General features: G+C 41.4%; 1 long non-coding RNA gene across 3 annotated transcripts in view; it reads right to left on the bottom strand.

Annotated features, from left to right (window-relative positions):
- The window catches only part of LOC124798554, a 34899-nt gene extending 19309 nt beyond the window's left edge, over positions 1-15590 (bottom strand). Inside the window, exons 1-3 of one of the 3 annotated variants that reach the window (XR_007016953.1) lie at positions 15475-15590; positions 10833-10939; positions 3325-3705 (exon numbers count right to left, since the gene is read on the bottom strand). This is a non-coding gene — a long non-coding RNA (uncharacterized LOC124798554). The remainder of the gene's footprint in view (positions 1-3324; positions 3706-10832; positions 10940-15474) is intronic. The other 2 variants (XR_007016955.1, XR_007016954.1) reach the window with 2 other exon arrangements.
- Between the last annotated feature and the right edge of the window lie 1724 nt (positions 15591-17314).

The following is a 17314-nucleotide window of genomic DNA, read 5'->3' as shown; positions in this document are numbered from 1 at the left end:
AAATGACGTAGCTGAAGGCTATGCTAACTATCGTCTCGGCAAATGAGAGCGTAGTTGTCAGTGTAGCATCGCTAGCAAAGTCGTCTGTACAACTGGGTGAGTGCCAGGACGTCTCTCTAGACCTGCCGTGTGGTGGCGCTCGGTCTGCAATCACTGACAGTGGCGACACGCGGGTCCGACGTATACTAACGGACCGCGGCCGAATTAAAGGCTACCACCTAGCAAGTGTGGTGTCTGGCGGTGACACCACATTTTTTATTAAAATATTTATTTATTTATTGTTCCGTGGGACCAAATTAAAGAGAAGTCTCCATGGTCATGGAACGAGTCAATACATAAAATTATAACACGATAGTAGAAAGAGATAAAATGAAATACAAGAAACGTATTCAGGCGACAATTCGTAAGTTTAAATAAAGAAAATCAACAATGTAGCACTGGAATTTGCTTAATTTTTCAGCTCTTCCAGGAGCTTCTCGACAGAATGGAAGGAGTGAGCCACGAGGAAACTCTTCAGTTTAGACTTAAAAGCGTTTGGGCTACTGCTAAGATTTTTGAGATCTTGTGGTAGCTTATTGAAAATGGATGCAGCAGAATAGTGCACTCCTTTCTGCACAAGAGTTAAGGAAGTGCATTCCACATGCAAACGATATTAAAGAAGATATATACTGTGAGGGCAATGTCAGAATTCCCAGACTGTTGAATAAGAGTCGACAAGAGGGTCTCGAACTTACACCACATATAGCCCGAACAGCCCGTTTTTGAGCCAAAAATACCCTTTTTTGAATCAGAAGAATTACCTCAAAAAATTATACCATATGACATAAGCGTATGAAAATATGCGAAGTAGACTACTTTTCGTGTTGAACTGTCACTTATTTCAGATACTGTTCTAATGGTAAATAAAGTAGCATTTAGTTTCTGAACAAGTTCCTGAACATGGGCTTTCCACGATAGCCTTACTATCTATCCGAATGCCTAGGAACTTGAACTGTTCCGTCTCGCTTATAATATGCCCATTTCGTCTGATCAAAATGTCACTTCTTGTTGAATTGCGAGTTAGAAACTGTAAAAACTGAGTCTTACTGTGATTTAGCATCAAATTATTTTCCACAAGCCATGAATTTATTTCATGAACTACATTATTTGATAGTGTTTCAATATTACACACAAGATCCTTCACTACCAAGCTGGTGTCATCAGCAAACAGAAATATTTTTGAATCACCTGTAATACTAGAAGGCATATCATTTATATAAATAAGAAACAGGAGTGACCCCAGCACTGACCCTTGGGGAACGCCCCACTTAACAGTGCCCCATTGGGACTGAACATCATTACCACTCACAATATTGCGGAGAATTACCTTCTGCTTTCTGTTCTTAAAGTAAGAGGCGAACCAATTGTAAGCTACTCCCCTTACTCCATAATGGTCCAACTTCTGCAGTAATATTTTGTGGTCAACACAGTCAAAAGCCTTCGTTAAATCAAAGAAAACACCTAGCGTTCGCAACCTTTTATTTAATCCGTCCAAAACCTCACAGAGAAAAGAGAATATAGCATTTTCAGTTGTTAAACCAATTCTAAAACCAAACTGTACATTTGACAGCAAATTAAGTGAATTTAAATGCTCCAGTAACCTTGTAGATACAACCTTCTCGATAACTTTAGCAAACACCGATGGCATAGAAATAGGTCTATAATTGTCAACATTATCCCTGTCTCCCTTTTTATAAAGTGGCTTCACTACCGAGTACTTTAATCGGTCAGGAAACTGACCATTCCTAAAGGAAAAGTTACAGATATGGTTAAGTACTGGGCTAACATACATAGAACAATACTTCAGTATTCTGCTAGATACCCCGTCATATCCATGAGAGTTCTTGGTTTTTAGTGATTTAATTATTAACTCACTCTCCCTCTTGTCAGTATCATGGAGGAGCATTTCAAGTAACAGTCTCGGAACACTTTTTTCTACGAGCGCTATATGATTCCCTGTTGGGACTAGGTTTCTATTTAGTTCACCTCCTATATTCCGAAGGTGATTATTAAATACTGTACATATATGCGACTTATCAGTAACACGGACATTCCCACTGCGCACTGATTCTATATCCTCGACCTGTCTCTGCAGACCAGCCAGTTCCTTTACGACTGACCATATGATTTTAATTTTATCCTGAGACTTAGCTATTGTATCTGCATACCACATACTTTTTGTCTTCATAATAACTTTTTTAAGTGCCTTACAATACTGTTTGAAATGGGCTGCTGCATTTAGATTTTGACTGTTTCTAACGTTTTGATATAACTGCCACTTTGTTCTACAGGATATTCTTATCCCTCTAGTCAGCCACCTAGGCTGCCTGTTTGTGCTAGTACCCTATTTTGAATGTTCTAACGGAAAGCAACTTTCAAAGAGCACGAGAAAAGTCTTGAGGAAAGCACTATATTTATAGTCTAATGTATCAGCACTATAAACATCTTGCCACTCTTGTTCCTTGATAAGTCCGCAGCTCGCGGTCGTGCGGTAGCGTTCTCGCTTCCCGCGCCCGGGTTCCCGGGTTTGATTCCCGGCGGGGTCAGGGATTTTCTCTGCCTCGTGATGACTGGGTGTTGTGTGATGTCCTTAGGTTATTTAGGTTTAAGTAGTTCTAAGTTCTAGGGGACTGATGACCATGGATGTTAAGTCCCATAGTGCTCAGAGCCATTTGTTCCTTGATAAGGTTTACAAAGGTCTCTACAGCAACTGGATCAGCTTTCCTAAAAAGTTGATAACTATATTTAACATGAGTTGCAGCACAAAAGTCTTTTAGAGTTAAAACTTGTGCATCATGATCTGAAAGGCCATTCACTTTTTTGCTAACAGAATGCCCTTCTAGTAATGAGGAATGAACAGAAATGTTGTCTATGGTTGTTCTACTGTTCCCTTGCACTCTCGTTGGAAAGAATACGGTTTGCATAAGATTAATGAATTAAGGAGGTCTACCAGCATCCTTTTCCTTGCAGAATCTCTTATGCAATTAATATTGAAGTCATCACATATAACTAACTTTTTGTATTTCCTATAAATAGAACCAAGAACTCCTCTAGCTTTAGCAAAAATGTAACATTTATTGTATTTGTGCAGTCAGACTAATGTATTTTAGGCACATTACCTGGCACACTTGTTCGCTTATCTTTATACAACTTGGTTATGAAATACATTGTGTTTTATGCTTTGTAACACGGTCATAAAAATGTCCTCTGTATTTGTGTGACATAACTGTATGTGGTGAAATGGGCTTTGCCTGAAATCAATAAATAATTATAAGGAGAATGTACCTTAGGAGGATGATGGAGGTGGTTGTAGATGTGGCTGCGCGACGCTTGTATTCAGTTTCTTCGGGTAGATATGAATCTCATGATTACTGACATCCCAAGTCTCGGAACTATTATGTGTCGTACCTGTTCAAATAACACAAAATCGGCTTATTTGTCACCAGTCCCCATGGTTCCCACGCACTGACAACTTGGTGATGGGATCTCCATAAAACAAGGCTCTATGATTCCATAATCTCCAGAGGCGGCCAAAATGATGACCGGAGATGTTGTTTGGAACTTCAGAAGATTTATCTAGTTTATCAGTTCTTGTCGCATGAGCCAATAGCCCACTTTCCACGAGCAAGAGAGTAATTCCTTTGATGAACAGCTTAACAGCAACCACTGGAAAAAAGCAATAGACTGGTGTCAGTCCCCACGTGAAAAAACAGTGTCGATACACTACAGCATGGAAAAATGAAGCGCCACTGGTGCCTCTGTTTCAGACAGAAGCAAGGTGCGTGCAAGATTCACCTTCTTTGCAGTTTGTTATTATCTCTGGGGAAGGGTGGCTACAGTAGAAAATTAGGACTATTTTTTGAAGGTTGTTTGCCGTTAACTGCAGTCTAAAATATGCAACAAACTCGGCAAATGGGATAAAATTAACTCGCCTTGACGTGGCCGTCACCCATATAACAGACCATATACTTAGTAAATAGGTAAAAATTCGATAACACAGATGAATTTGAGATAAAGTAAATCAGCAAGTAACTCGAATATTGTTTCAAAAAACTGCGATGTTTTACTAGGTATACTCAAATCAGCATTTCGTACTAAGGAATAACACTACAAGATAAATTTCCCAGGGATATTAAAGAGATTACTGAATCAAACTTATTTAAAAAGGCAGTTACAAAGTACCTGTTGATCAATACATTCCATACATTGTGGGTATACTTAGATAACACACGCTAGAGGTTTGGTGACAAATGTAATACATGTGAATAATAATAACGACAGCAAAACATATATAATATCACATACCAATTTTACACTATTTTTTCTTTCTTTTTTCTTTTCTGAAAAAATCTCTTCTCACAGTATGCGTTTCATAATATTAACACCTTATCATCTTTCTGAGGTCGTTACAGACAGATGCTGGCTCAGTTTTATTGAGCCGGCAAATGGGAAGTTGTGATACACAAAATGGAAACAGAAATAGTCGCTGTGACCCTGGCATCAATAGACAGTGTGTGTAGTGGATGCAATGAAACAACATATGTATAATATGTGTAGTGACAGAGAGTGAGAAATGAATGAACAGTGTAGCCTTTTATATTAATGAATAACTTCTTCGTAAAACATTGTTGTACATTAGGGATAGACCAAATGGTGTAACATTTGTTTAAACAGACTGGCCTTATATTTGGGAGAGTGGAGCCTCCAGTCTTCATCTGGACACCCTGATATAGGTCTTAAGTCGTTTCCCTAAATTACTTCCGGCATTCTTGTCAAACTTGACCTCTCCGTAACATCTTTTCTTCCAGTAGTGTTAGACTGCAAGTTTCGCAGGAAAACTTCTGTGAAGTTTGGAATGTAGGAGATGAGGTATTGGCCGAGGTAAAGCTGCGAGAACGCGTCTTGAGTTTTACTAGGGCAGCTCACTTGGTAGAGCCCTATCCTGCGAAAGATAAAGGTCCCGATTTCGAGTCTCGGTCCGGTACACAGTTCTGAAGTTTCGTATCAGTGCACACTCCGCTACAGAGTGAAAATTTTATTCTGTACACGTTATTGTTGCTGTTATTAAATTGTAATACCAGAACTTGTCAATTATCCTCGTGAAAGTGATCTACAGATGAATAAAATTACTGTCGCTGAATGCGATCCACTTATTTTTCTTCTCTAGCCGTCGAACTGGCTTATCCAGGTCTAGTGTTGAACGCAGAATCCAGTCCACTGTGCAGTTTACCCTTGTCATCAAATACATCTGCTCTAAAACGCACCATCTATGTCGCCTTTTCAGGTACACTAAGCACCATAAAGACACAAATTTGCTGAAGGTTTAATGTGCATTAGTAAATCGAACAAAATTTTGTTGTAGCAGTGTCACTAATATCCTTCTCCTTTCTGCTCGAATCGGAAAGTCGTCTTGTTCACATGAATGATCTCCGTTATGAGGACGACATTCCGCCACATGAAAAGATTAAGTGATATTCCGAAGTACAGCACCATGTACACTAATCAGCCAGAGCATTATAACCACCGATCTACTATCGATATAAAGCCGTCCAGGCGATGGGAGCGTCACCTGGCGAGGAATGACTGGTAGTCAGACACACACACGGCGCGTGAAGTATCAGTGGGTGATATAATTTTGACTAAGGGCAGATTGTGATAGCCCGGAGGCTCGGTACGAGCATTTTGGAAACTGCACGACTTGTCGGGTGTTCCGGGAGTGCTGCGGTGAGTCCCTTCAACACGTGGCGGAACCAAGGTGAAACCGCATCCAGATGTGCAAATGGTTGAAATGGCTCTGAGCACTATGGGACTTAACGTCGCCGGCCGCTGTGGCTGAGCGGTTGTAGGCGCTTCAGTCCGGAACCGCGCTGCTGCTACGGTCGCCGGTTCGAATCCTGCCTCGGGCATGGATGTGTGTGATGTCCGTAGGTTAGTTAGGTTTAAGTAGTTCTAAGTGTAGAGGACTGATGACCTCAGATGTTCTTAGAGCCATATGAACCATTTGGACTTAACATTTGAGGTCATCAGTCCCCTAGAACTTAGAACTACTTAAACCTAACTAACCTAAGGACATCACATACATCCATGCCCGAGGCAGGATTCGAACCTGCGACCGTAGCGGTTGCGCGGTTCCAGACTGAAGCGCCTAGAGCCGCACGGCCACACCGGTTCATCCTTGGAAACTAGTTCACTGGTGATCGCTCTTTTTTGCGAACCGTTCATTTTTACTTGTTCACCGTTCATTGTGCTTGGTATATGGTTCTTATGAATAATTGAAAATTAGTAGCATAGGTGAGTGAAGGATGGAAGGCGCCAAGAGGGGGCACTTCCCTCCCCTCTGAAGTACAGAAATTTTATTCGTAACAGAATGCTCACCCACTTGTAATTTTCGTGATTCTGCAAAACATCTCGTTTAGCCAACTGTAGTGTTATGTGGCTGATCGCACTGGAATAATATAAGGTGGCGCACGAGAAACCGGCCCCGAGTACAGACAGCTCGCCAATTACGCACGATTTGTTGACCGCTACGAGCAAAATAGATAAGCATGTAATAATTAGGAAGTGAAGAAATAACAAGCTAATGCAAACAACTTCGAAACAAGAGATGACGCCGGCCGCGGTGGTCTAGCGGTTCTAGGCGCTCAGTCCGGAACCGCGCGACTGCTACGGTCGTAGGTTCGAATCCTGCCTCGGGCATGGATGTATGTGATGTCCTTAAGTTAGTTAGGTTTAAGTAGTTCCAAGTTCTAGGGGACTGATGACCACAGATGTTAAGTCCCATAGTGCTCAGAGCCTTTTTTTTTAAGCGCCTAGACCACTCGGCCACACCGGCCGGCTACATCCAGATGTCGTGGGGTTGGGCGGCCTTCCCTCATTACAGATTTTGGACGTCGTAGGCTCGGACAGGCGGCGCACCGTGGCGAGACTAACATCTGACTTTAATGCTGAGTACAAGTGCGTCTGGGTATACAGTGCACATACAGTGAGCACTCCTAACGATGGGCCTCTGCAGTCGACGACGCATGCATGTGCCAAAGTTAACACCACGACATCGTCAACCACAGCTGAAAATGGAGAGTGATCGTCGTCACTGGACGCCGACGCAGTAGCAGTGCGTTGCATGGTCCCAAGAATTCTTGCAAGGCAACAGCTCCTTGACACCAGTACTGCAGGATGGAGATAAGCTGGCGGCGCTCCATTATCCTCGTGGGTACATTCATGTTGGCATCCATGGGTCCAGTGAACTCGTACAAGGCACTATGACGGCCAAGCTTGCAGCTCATGTACACCCCTTCATGATGATCACGTTTCCCGGCTACAGTGACGTTTTTCAGCAAGATAATGCGCCATGATCCAAGGCTAGAAGTACGCCGGAATGGTTCGGGGAACATAGTGGCGAGCTGCAATTGATGTGCTGGCCCCCCATCTCGCCAGATCTGAACTCGATCGAACACATGTGTGATGCAATTGAACGTGTCCTCAGAGATCATCGCTCCCCTCCCCAGAATTTACGGGAATTAGGTGACTTGCGTGTGCAGATGTGGTGCCACCTTCCTCCAGCGACCTACCAAGGCCTCATTGCTTCACCGCTGTCATCCGTGCGAAAGGTGGACATACCGGATGTTAGGCAGGTGGTCTTAATGTTCTAGCGCTGATCAGTGTATGCTGCTGTCAGACAGAGATCTCTGTCGTTTTAAGGTCGAGATAACAAACTTGTGATTTCACTCAAATATTTGTACCTGAGAGTGGTTACACTCCATCATCGGTTATTTTCAGTATCACTTCATGCCCTGTTATTCTTTTTCATGTGATTTTGATCGGGCTCACATCACCAGATCACATATTTTTGACGTTACCCAACTGCATGAAATTCTCTCATTGCCCCACTTCACACCTGTTGACTGTAATGCTTCGCTAGACAATATGTTCCACAAGTGAATAATACGGACTACAAGTAATTTAGTATTGGTTCAGTACGAACATATTGCTGACACTAGAGCAGTATTTCACGAGACAAGTATAACAAGACCTTCTAAGCCTCATGTCATTCGATCATAAAGGCTGTGGAGACTTTGTTAAGCGTCAGGAATCCTACTGACGAGGAGATGGTGTAAGCCGGAAGAAGAAGTTAATGGGTAACCCGTCGAGAGACGTCATAACTTAGGAGTGAAGGAATAACGGATTCGTAGGGTCATAAAATAATTTTTATTCGTGATTGTAAAGGAAACCAAAGATATCATTACCCCAGTTGACGCAACACAAAGACAGTTGCAATGGCCCGTTGGCTCAAAGCGTAGAACGCAATACTGAATAATATTTTGCAAGTCACAATGAAGACCGTAACAGAAACATTTTCTCTTGTACTCTGTATTATGGTTCTTTTGTTTTCAAGCTGTGATGGAACCCGTGAGGAATGTTCATATGCAGCTGTACGAGATTTCACAGTCTAATTTTGCCATCGGGCTCCCTACTGAATCCATGTGTATGTAGCTGAGTGATACTCGTAGATTACACCAAACCATAAATTTTTCGCTTCGCTGTAGGAATTAATGTGAAAAAAGAAGAAGAAAAAAGAAGGCCTGGTAGACGGCCCTGTCGGCAATCACTTGCAGCCGATACATCCTACTGATCATGTACCTGAAGTCTGTTGTATTGGTTACAATTAATAATCCGGGTGGAGGACGGCTGCAAGGTGCTGACTAAGCAATTAGAATTGCAAATTACAGTCGCCTTGCTTGAGAGGGTGAAATAGCTCGCGCTGCAACTAATGAAATGGAAAAAAAATATGTTCTCAGCAGAGAAGAAAGCTGCTATTACCAGAGGAACAGCTGTATCTGAGCATTGCATAAGTCATGGATGGAGATAAGTCGGCTAATAAGATGTATACTTAGCAGAAATGGCAAAATTTCCCGTCTGCAATTACTGCACAAATTGCTGTAGGGCTTGGTACTGCTGTAGTTAGTCACGTTTCTCTCACAGTATCATTTCACGACTGATACTATCCCGGGAATCCCGTGCTAAGAATTCCACGTAATTGCACACGTCTCCTAATCATACCGTAATATCGCCGCGGAGGTCAACGGCAGCAGTTCAGGGTGATTCTGTTAAGTGGCTCTCGGTTCGATGTAATGAGCGACTGTGAATACCACATGATATGGTCAGTACGTACCCGAAACAAACTGAAACGCGAAAAGAATGGTAAATCTGGATTTACAGTCTGGGTAGCATCATGATGCAAATATTCGGCATAAGCTCACTCACTGATAACTGTTTTCTACCAAGATGTGTTCACATTTTTCGTAGTGGAGTCGATCAGTACCTAATCTTTTTGGACGAGAGCAGAAACCATTCCTTAGTGTTGGTACGCTGGAGACTTGGGGGCACTGCGTGAACCGGGAGACTAGCGTGTTCTACGTATCTGAATTCCACAGTCTCTCTCATTCGAGAAAGACCCGTTGCTCAGATCATGGCACTATTTTGTCTATTCGGGACATGCTAATAGTATTTATGTTGGAATGAGACTCAGTGTGTACAAACCATTTGAACAGTTTCTTGGAGATATCCCATACAGAAGCCGGCTGGAATGGCCGAGCGGTTCTAGGCGCTACAGTCTGGAACCGCGCGACCGCTATGGTCGCAGGTTCGAATCCTGCCTCGGGCATGGATGTGTGTGATGTCCTTAGGTTAGTTAAGTTTAAGTAGTTCTAAGTTCTAGGGGACTGATGACCAAAGAAGTTAAGTCCCATAGTGCTCAGACCCATCTGAACCATTTGAACCCATACAGAACACCTGCATCCGTGATAGGCTCACTTTTCAGTGATTTCTTGACATGCCTCTTGTCATTGCATCATACAGTGTGTAACATGTGTTTATTATGGTAGCGAGCCTGTTGAAGGTTATTCTCGGGGTGTGGAAGCCTAGTCAGCAGAACTTCGTTATCGTGTTGCAGCAAGATAACACCAGACTACACGTCCCGCGAAAAGATTCCTAATCACCCATCACACCACTTCTCCCCTCGTATTCAAGCCCAGTGGACCCATATTCAGCTGTCACAGGCATTAGGTATGTGCACCCGGAAGCCGTAAGTAAATTGCTAAGTACCAGCGAACTATGCAGTTGGACGGAAGAGACGTGGTAGACAATACATACAGCGCACAAACATGTTCAGTACATTTTTTTGTCAATGCTGTCACGCCTTAGCTGTTTGAATAAATACTTTAATGTTCTTGTTGGGACGTCTGGTCTTTGTGTGATTCTTTCTTTGTGACACAGTTTATGAGTTATACTGCAAACAGACACTAATGTTTTGCACGACCCAAAAACATTAATAACACGATCAGAGCCTACTATTTTTTTTTACAAAGAAGATAATCAGCAACATTCACCAGCATTCAGAGTAAAAGTAATTGTATTCTTAAAGAGGTTGAAACCCCTTCTACGAGCCCTTTCTACGGGCGGCACAGTGATATTAATGATGTCAAGTAATATGTGATCCAGTGTTTCCACACTTCGTCTAATCTAACATTATAAATAAACTTCACTACCTCCAGTATCATGATTCCTTTTTCTCTCCTGACGGGCTACATGGTTTTGCTAAACGATGTACAGCGACGTGTGAGTTTTTGATCTTTAAAGAATTCTGTACGGTCTATGGAAGGAATATTGTAGACTAAAGAAAGTGAACCTAGATTTAATATCAAGCATGTTGTAATACAGATTGCTGGATATGGAATAAACAGAGAAAAGACTAATTTACGACAAATGAAAGAAGAATGCGATGGTACACCGCTTACCTGTAATAATGATGAAAGTGTTGTGGTATGTATCATGGACACAGCGTATGGTTTCAGCAACCATCGTTGATATGTATATGGACTGACGCACGTTTCTCTTCCACGTCCTGGCCAAGGGAAACAAACAGAAATAGAACCAAGTGATAGACTGGAAATATTCTTGGACCACACTATCGCAAGTTGAAGACATGGTGATGAGAAAGATAGAAATAAGAGATTCATAACTTTGATCAGAGAAGAGAAAGGAACAAGAATGATACAGTATAAATCTAGAGACAATAAAGGATGCTGGATTGGTAGTTTACTGGCTGTTATTTTCCTCAAAAGGATAAGTGAAAAATGAAAATTGTTTGACATCTAAAATATTAAAATTGCCGAATGACTGATTACGCTCTAAAGGGCATTATTAAACGTATATTCAGTGTCAAAAATACAATGAGGTCGTTACCAGTCAGATTTCCTTAACGTTTTATTTTGCATTTCTTAAAGCAAGTTTTTTTGTGTAGGTTGTTCTTTTAGTTTCAAATAAATACTTCATTTTATTATTTAACAGTTAGCTAATTTTTTCCCCTTGGGTATCACCTGTCTACATAAAGATAAAAATCGTTTTTGCGTACAGCATGTTGTGTTCCATGCATCAGTGTGTGGATAAAACAACATGTGCGATGAGAGTTTCACACAGCCATAGTAGCTACGCGCAAGTCTATCACAGATGTGAAGTCCATTTGTAAAATGGAGAAAGTGCAATCCTGCTGAGGATTTTGTCACTGTGCCAGATTAAAAAACAAATTAAAATGCGTTAGTGTAACTGTTGAAGTGGAAAACACATGACGTGGTGAAAGTCTTAAAATCAAATAGGATGCATGACAACAAATTTAGCACTTTTTTGATCTTTTTCTCAGGGACTTCATATCTGTGATAGATGTGCCTACGCAGAAAAATGACTTGCTTTAAGACATTTACATCTGTCATGTGACCCATGCGGAAAAATATTTCGTTGTACAGCTCTGCGTACTTGCCCTGACGCAACAGTCAGCAGTGACCGGCCGTCACCCGTGTGTAACGGGACATCCTCCGCTAGAATTACTTTTCCTCAACGGTAGTTGTCGATGCCAGTATTATTTTTCGAATTTTGGACAGGTCAGTATTGTCTCAACTGATTTTCTGAAAACTTTCATACGGTTTTATACATTGTAGGACTATGTTATATTTCAAGCTAAAATTTATGAAAAGGAATTACTTTATTTTGGATGATATGATCAATAAGTACTAGTCCTGAATGTACGGTTAAAATTATATTTTAGGAAACATTTGAAATTACGAATTATTTGGCACATTTAAAATTTCTATTGTTAATTACACAATCTAGTACTGTTTATTATGTTTATTTCCTGATTCATTTATGAAATAATAATCAAAACAAATATAAACTCATTTATCAAGAAAAATTGTGAACCCTTTGGGATATTGTTATTTCCGCTGAGTGAGACGGTAGCAAGCATGCCTCTGATGTGATTGGAGGTATTTTTGTATTTTGTGCGAACAACGTAATTTCGGCTTTGTTAATGTGAAAAATCAAAAGACTGTATGATATACAAGAATGTGACAAAATATATTAACATAACAACAAAAATTCTGCAACAACAATCTTCAAATTTATTTAGATCAATTCAACTGTGAAAACCTAAAATGTGAGAATTTCAGCTTCAAGAATCAGACCCCTAGACAAGAAGAACTGGAGCCAACTCTACATGAAAAGATAAGTAAACTAGAAAGTTTATTATAATCTTCGCTCCCCTCCGATCTTTATAAAAGACTATTGTGGACAATAGCTGCAAGTAGGAAGGAGGGAGTGAATTACACGTGTCATTCTGTCCGTAGGGTTATTCGGACGCAGTATCGATGGGCTGGTGTGTGTGTGTGTGTGTGTGTGTGTGTGGGGTGGGGGTGGGGGGGGGGCATAGAGAAACCGCACCGCTCTTCCGGCTCTTGCGAGTTTTCCACAGTATGGAGCCGCTACTTCTCACGCGAGTAGCTCCTCAGTTAGCATCGCGAGGCTGAGTGCAACTCTTTTCGTTCCTCCAACAAACATATAATCCGTGACAATACCGACAATCGATCCCTGATCCTCCGATACTAGTCAGACATGGTGCACACTCAGCTACGGAGACGGACACAGAATGACAGGGTCGTCTATTTTGTAAGATAGAAACTTACTAATGCTAACGTCATTATTCAGTCCATCCTTATCTCTGTCGTTAAATTACGTTGGTTTTGGGACCCACAGGCAGTCATTTACTTAATGATTAATTCGATGAACTTAAGTGCTCGTTTATCACCGTAATACAGAGTATTATGCTCCTCAACATCCTAAGCACTGTGTTTTTATGACTGTAAACGAGTTAAACGCAAGCAGAGCAAGTCAGAGTTATTGACAGACGACAAATGTAACGAGCCATAAAGAAACAAAACCAGTGAAATTGAGTGTTAATGACAAAGTGGGCAGAAGATAAATGCAAGATGAGAGAAAAGTTGTAATTTAACGTCTCGACGATGTCGAATGCTAAAGGACGGAGCACTAGCTATGCTGCACGAGGGCAAGAGAAAGAAGTAGCCGTGGCAAATCACATTCACAATCGAAAAATTCAATGATGTAGACTCAAGCACAACTTCACAGCTTGAACTTAACTACGTAGGCTTCTGCGGTCGGTGTCAAGATGATTAAATTTATTGCGCCGAGGAAGGCCGTTGCAATACGGTCGAAACGTAGGTTTTGTAATTTATATATTTTAAAGTATATTATATTTTATACAATAAAGCGGTACTACACCCAGAAAGACTTTAATAATCTCCATAACTTGAACTTCAAAATAAAAATGACAATCGATAATCAAATCCATAGTAACTGGAGTACCAACACGCGAAATGAAAACTTATCTCTGTAACCAGCTGCAGCCCTGTTATCAATACATATTGGACACCTCCCAAAATATTCATTATTCCTTCTGAAAGGCGATTGTTGGCGTAGACGTGTTACAAAGCGACACCAAGAAGTTTCGAAAGCTTATGCTGGGTATCATGAGGAACAAACTGAGAACAGGAATCCATGTATCGAAACGATAATCAACGATGGTACACGTTCGATGCCGTCTAAGGTTCTGAATGTTGTCACACCCACTGTGAGTCGTTCCGTCTTGGGACTGTCAAAGAAATGACGCGTGTACTGCCGAAGAGGTGGTCTGGCAGCGTTAGATGGCTCTTTGGCGCTTTCGACACACTGTAGCACTGTTAGATGACACTTCCGGACGTGGGTTCGTGCACTCAGTTTGGCGTCACGAGAGACCCTCCTATGACCCCTCCGTCTTAATATACTTTGTGTGAGAGTTACTTGTTACCTAGGAGCACCATAAATGGGTACAAACCAATTTGTAGTCAAATGAATGGTAATACCAATAATATCATGACCTTTCTGTTCACTATAAACTTTTGAATAAAACACTTAGTTTTCATGATGCTATTCATTCAAGCTGGTTTCCATATCAAATAATTCTGAATGCAGTGAGAACTTTGTTGTCGAATTATTTTGTCCTTTTTTCCTGAGTAATGTAGGTAATAATAACCGACTGGAAGATGTTTTTTGTGCTTGTTTTAAGATCACATAACGTATAAATGCATGTTTGACATGAAAACATATAATCTCAATCTCCAAGAGCAGCCGAAAAGTAATTCTTTATTCACAACTTGTTTCGATCTTCAAATCATTATCACGTATCTGAAAGTGATTTATAAAATCTTACATGCCAGTATTAAAACTGTGGCGTAAAATAACGTAAAATACATTCTACGTCATTGCTATCAATAGTAAAACACATTACAGAGTCAATAGTAAAACATACCAACACTGTTAATCTTCGTCTATAAAAAAAATGGCTCTGAGCACTATCAGACTTAACATCTGAGGTCATCAGTCCCCTAGAACTTAGAACTACTTAAACCTAACCAGCCTAAGGACATCACACACATCCATGCCCGAGGCAGGATTTGAACCTGCGACCGTAGCGTTCGCGCGGTTCCAGACTGAAGCGTCTAGAACCGCTCGGCCACAACGGTCGGTTCTTCGTCTACATTTTACACTGGATTCCACATGAAAAGTTGGGACAAGACTGTTGTAAGTAGATGACACTTAATAGCGTTCCACTTAACTATCGACATTAGTGACTTGGGAACGATTTTATTTTATTTAACGCCACAGTTTTTAATACTGCACATGTAACACGTTATAAATGGAGTTTGGATACCTGATGAAGATCTGAAGGTCGAAACCTGTTGGGAATAAAGAGCTACTTAATCAGCTGCTTTTGGCGCTTCAACTATGACTTTTTCAAACATTTACGAACTGTGGTGAACTTCCTTCATGAAAAATTTTTATAACACCAGTACTGCAAGCGTTTGTTATGGCCTAGTCTACTGTAAATGTCACCATCTATCGATGAAGCTGCGGATTCTTACGGGCAGATAAATACTCTAAGAAAGCGACGAACTATATTTGATTATTGTAGAATTATTCTTAACTCGATATTGTGGTTTACTTGTGGACAAAGAATTTTCTTGGAAGGGGCGCATTGAACGAAACAGTCTTTACCTCCTTTTCCGCCAGCAACAAAGAGCGGCGTGACCTCGTTGGCGGTGTTGAAGCCGGCGGAAGCTACACAGGAGCGTGTCGGCGCTAACCCCTTGATTCCGTTAAGGCTGCTGCAGCGGTAGTGGCGGGTTGTTGCAGCGAGCGGCGTTTATATGGAGGCCTTGGGGAGGGGCTCGCTTCGCCTGCACATGTGTGTGTGTGTGTGTGTGTGTGTGTGTGTGTGTGTGTGTGTGCTGCCGCGGATCGGGTCACCCGGCCACACGCAACCGACTGTGCAGGTGGTTATGCAAAGAGCCAGCGACCAGGGAGAGAGTCTGATGTGAAAGCTTCTATTTGCTCGTTGGTCTAACTTTCTTTAATCATGAAACACCGCCAGATGATAATAATCGATGATAATTAAGTGTCTAATTGATTGAGCCCACAACGGATACATCATGTCTGAACATGTTTGTCGCGCAGTATTTGTTTTGTCTGTGACGTCGTCGTACCACTGTTGGCGAATGCAAGTGATTGTTATGAATTTGCTTTGTGTAAAGTTATAAACTGGTGTTGCGTGGAAAAGCGGTTAGTTAGGACACTGACTCGGGTGTCTCTGTGACGACCTTGCGTAGAACTCTAGGATCCAAAGTTAAACAGTAAAAGTATTCGCCGGTATACAAATGAAAATCAGTATTGAACTGAAAACTACAGAATAATGAAAGATGTATCATATGACTTGTAAATATGCTCAGAATTACAGAAAACGCAAGTCAGAGGAGGGTTCGCGACGAAAGAAACCAAAACATCTCAAAAGTCCAACGCCAAGAGAATACGGAAGCTACGGTTCAAAAATGGTTCAAATGTCTCTGAGCACTATGGGACTTAACATCTGTGGTCATCAGTCCCCTAGAACTTAGAACTACTTAAACCTAACGAACCTAAGGACATCACACACATCCATGCCCGAGGCAGGATTCGAACCTGCGACCGTAGCGGCCGCTCGGCTCCAGACTGCAGCGCCTAGAAACGCACGGCCACTCCGGCCGACGGAAGCTACGGTTGCGACCAGTTGGACACACAGCAACCAGCGACAATTCGTACTTGAGATTCATCTATTCTGTCATCACTGTACTACCCTGCGAAACCCCTGCGTTAAAGAGATTGACAATTGAATTACATATTAATATGAAATATTTATTATGATTTTAGAGCGACATTTCCTGTAAAAATGTGCCACGCGGACCCAAACTGTGTAAAAAGAATTTTTTTTATTCATTTAATCAGTCGCACTCTACAATCGGGACAAAAACGATTATTTTCACTGACGAACGATGACAATGCATTCGACCTATTAAACAAGCATATTTATTTACTGTAGTTTACCTAGCCTCATTTCTATAATTTTTCGGCTTCATCGTCGAGAGATGTGACCCTGTAGTGATATACGGGATTCACATTCAGAATTAAATTTGTTGTGGTGCCCCCAAATTTCTCAAGGCAAATGCCATGGCTATTCCTTTGAAAATGTTACTGTCACTTCCATTTTGTATTCTTTTCCAATAGGAACTTATACTCCGCTTGTAATGAAACCATTGTCAATTGGACGTTAAACGCTAATCTTCCTTCCTTCCATCTTTGACATAGTTAGTAAAGTAGACGCATTTAACGTCTGAAAATTTCAATTAAAATGCAAATTACAGTCGACCTGAGGCCTGAAATTAAGGCTACGCTTTTACTGTTGCTACAGCTGTGTGCAACAGCTTTGCTGGCTAATATCAAAGTTAAAATACAATGAAGCGCCAAAGAAACTGAGATATGTTAGCAGGCAGAATACGGCGTTGCGGTCGACAACACGACTACA

Source organism: Schistocerca piceifrons, chromosome 5, assembly GCF_021461385.2.
Source record: "Schistocerca piceifrons isolate TAMUIC-IGC-003096 chromosome 5, iqSchPice1.1, whole genome shotgun sequence".
NCBI lineage: Eukaryota > Metazoa > Arthropoda > Insecta > Orthoptera > Acrididae > Schistocerca > Schistocerca piceifrons.
The sequence above is the reverse complement of the archived record's forward strand: the minus strand, read 5'-3'. Positions and strand labels throughout refer to the sequence as shown.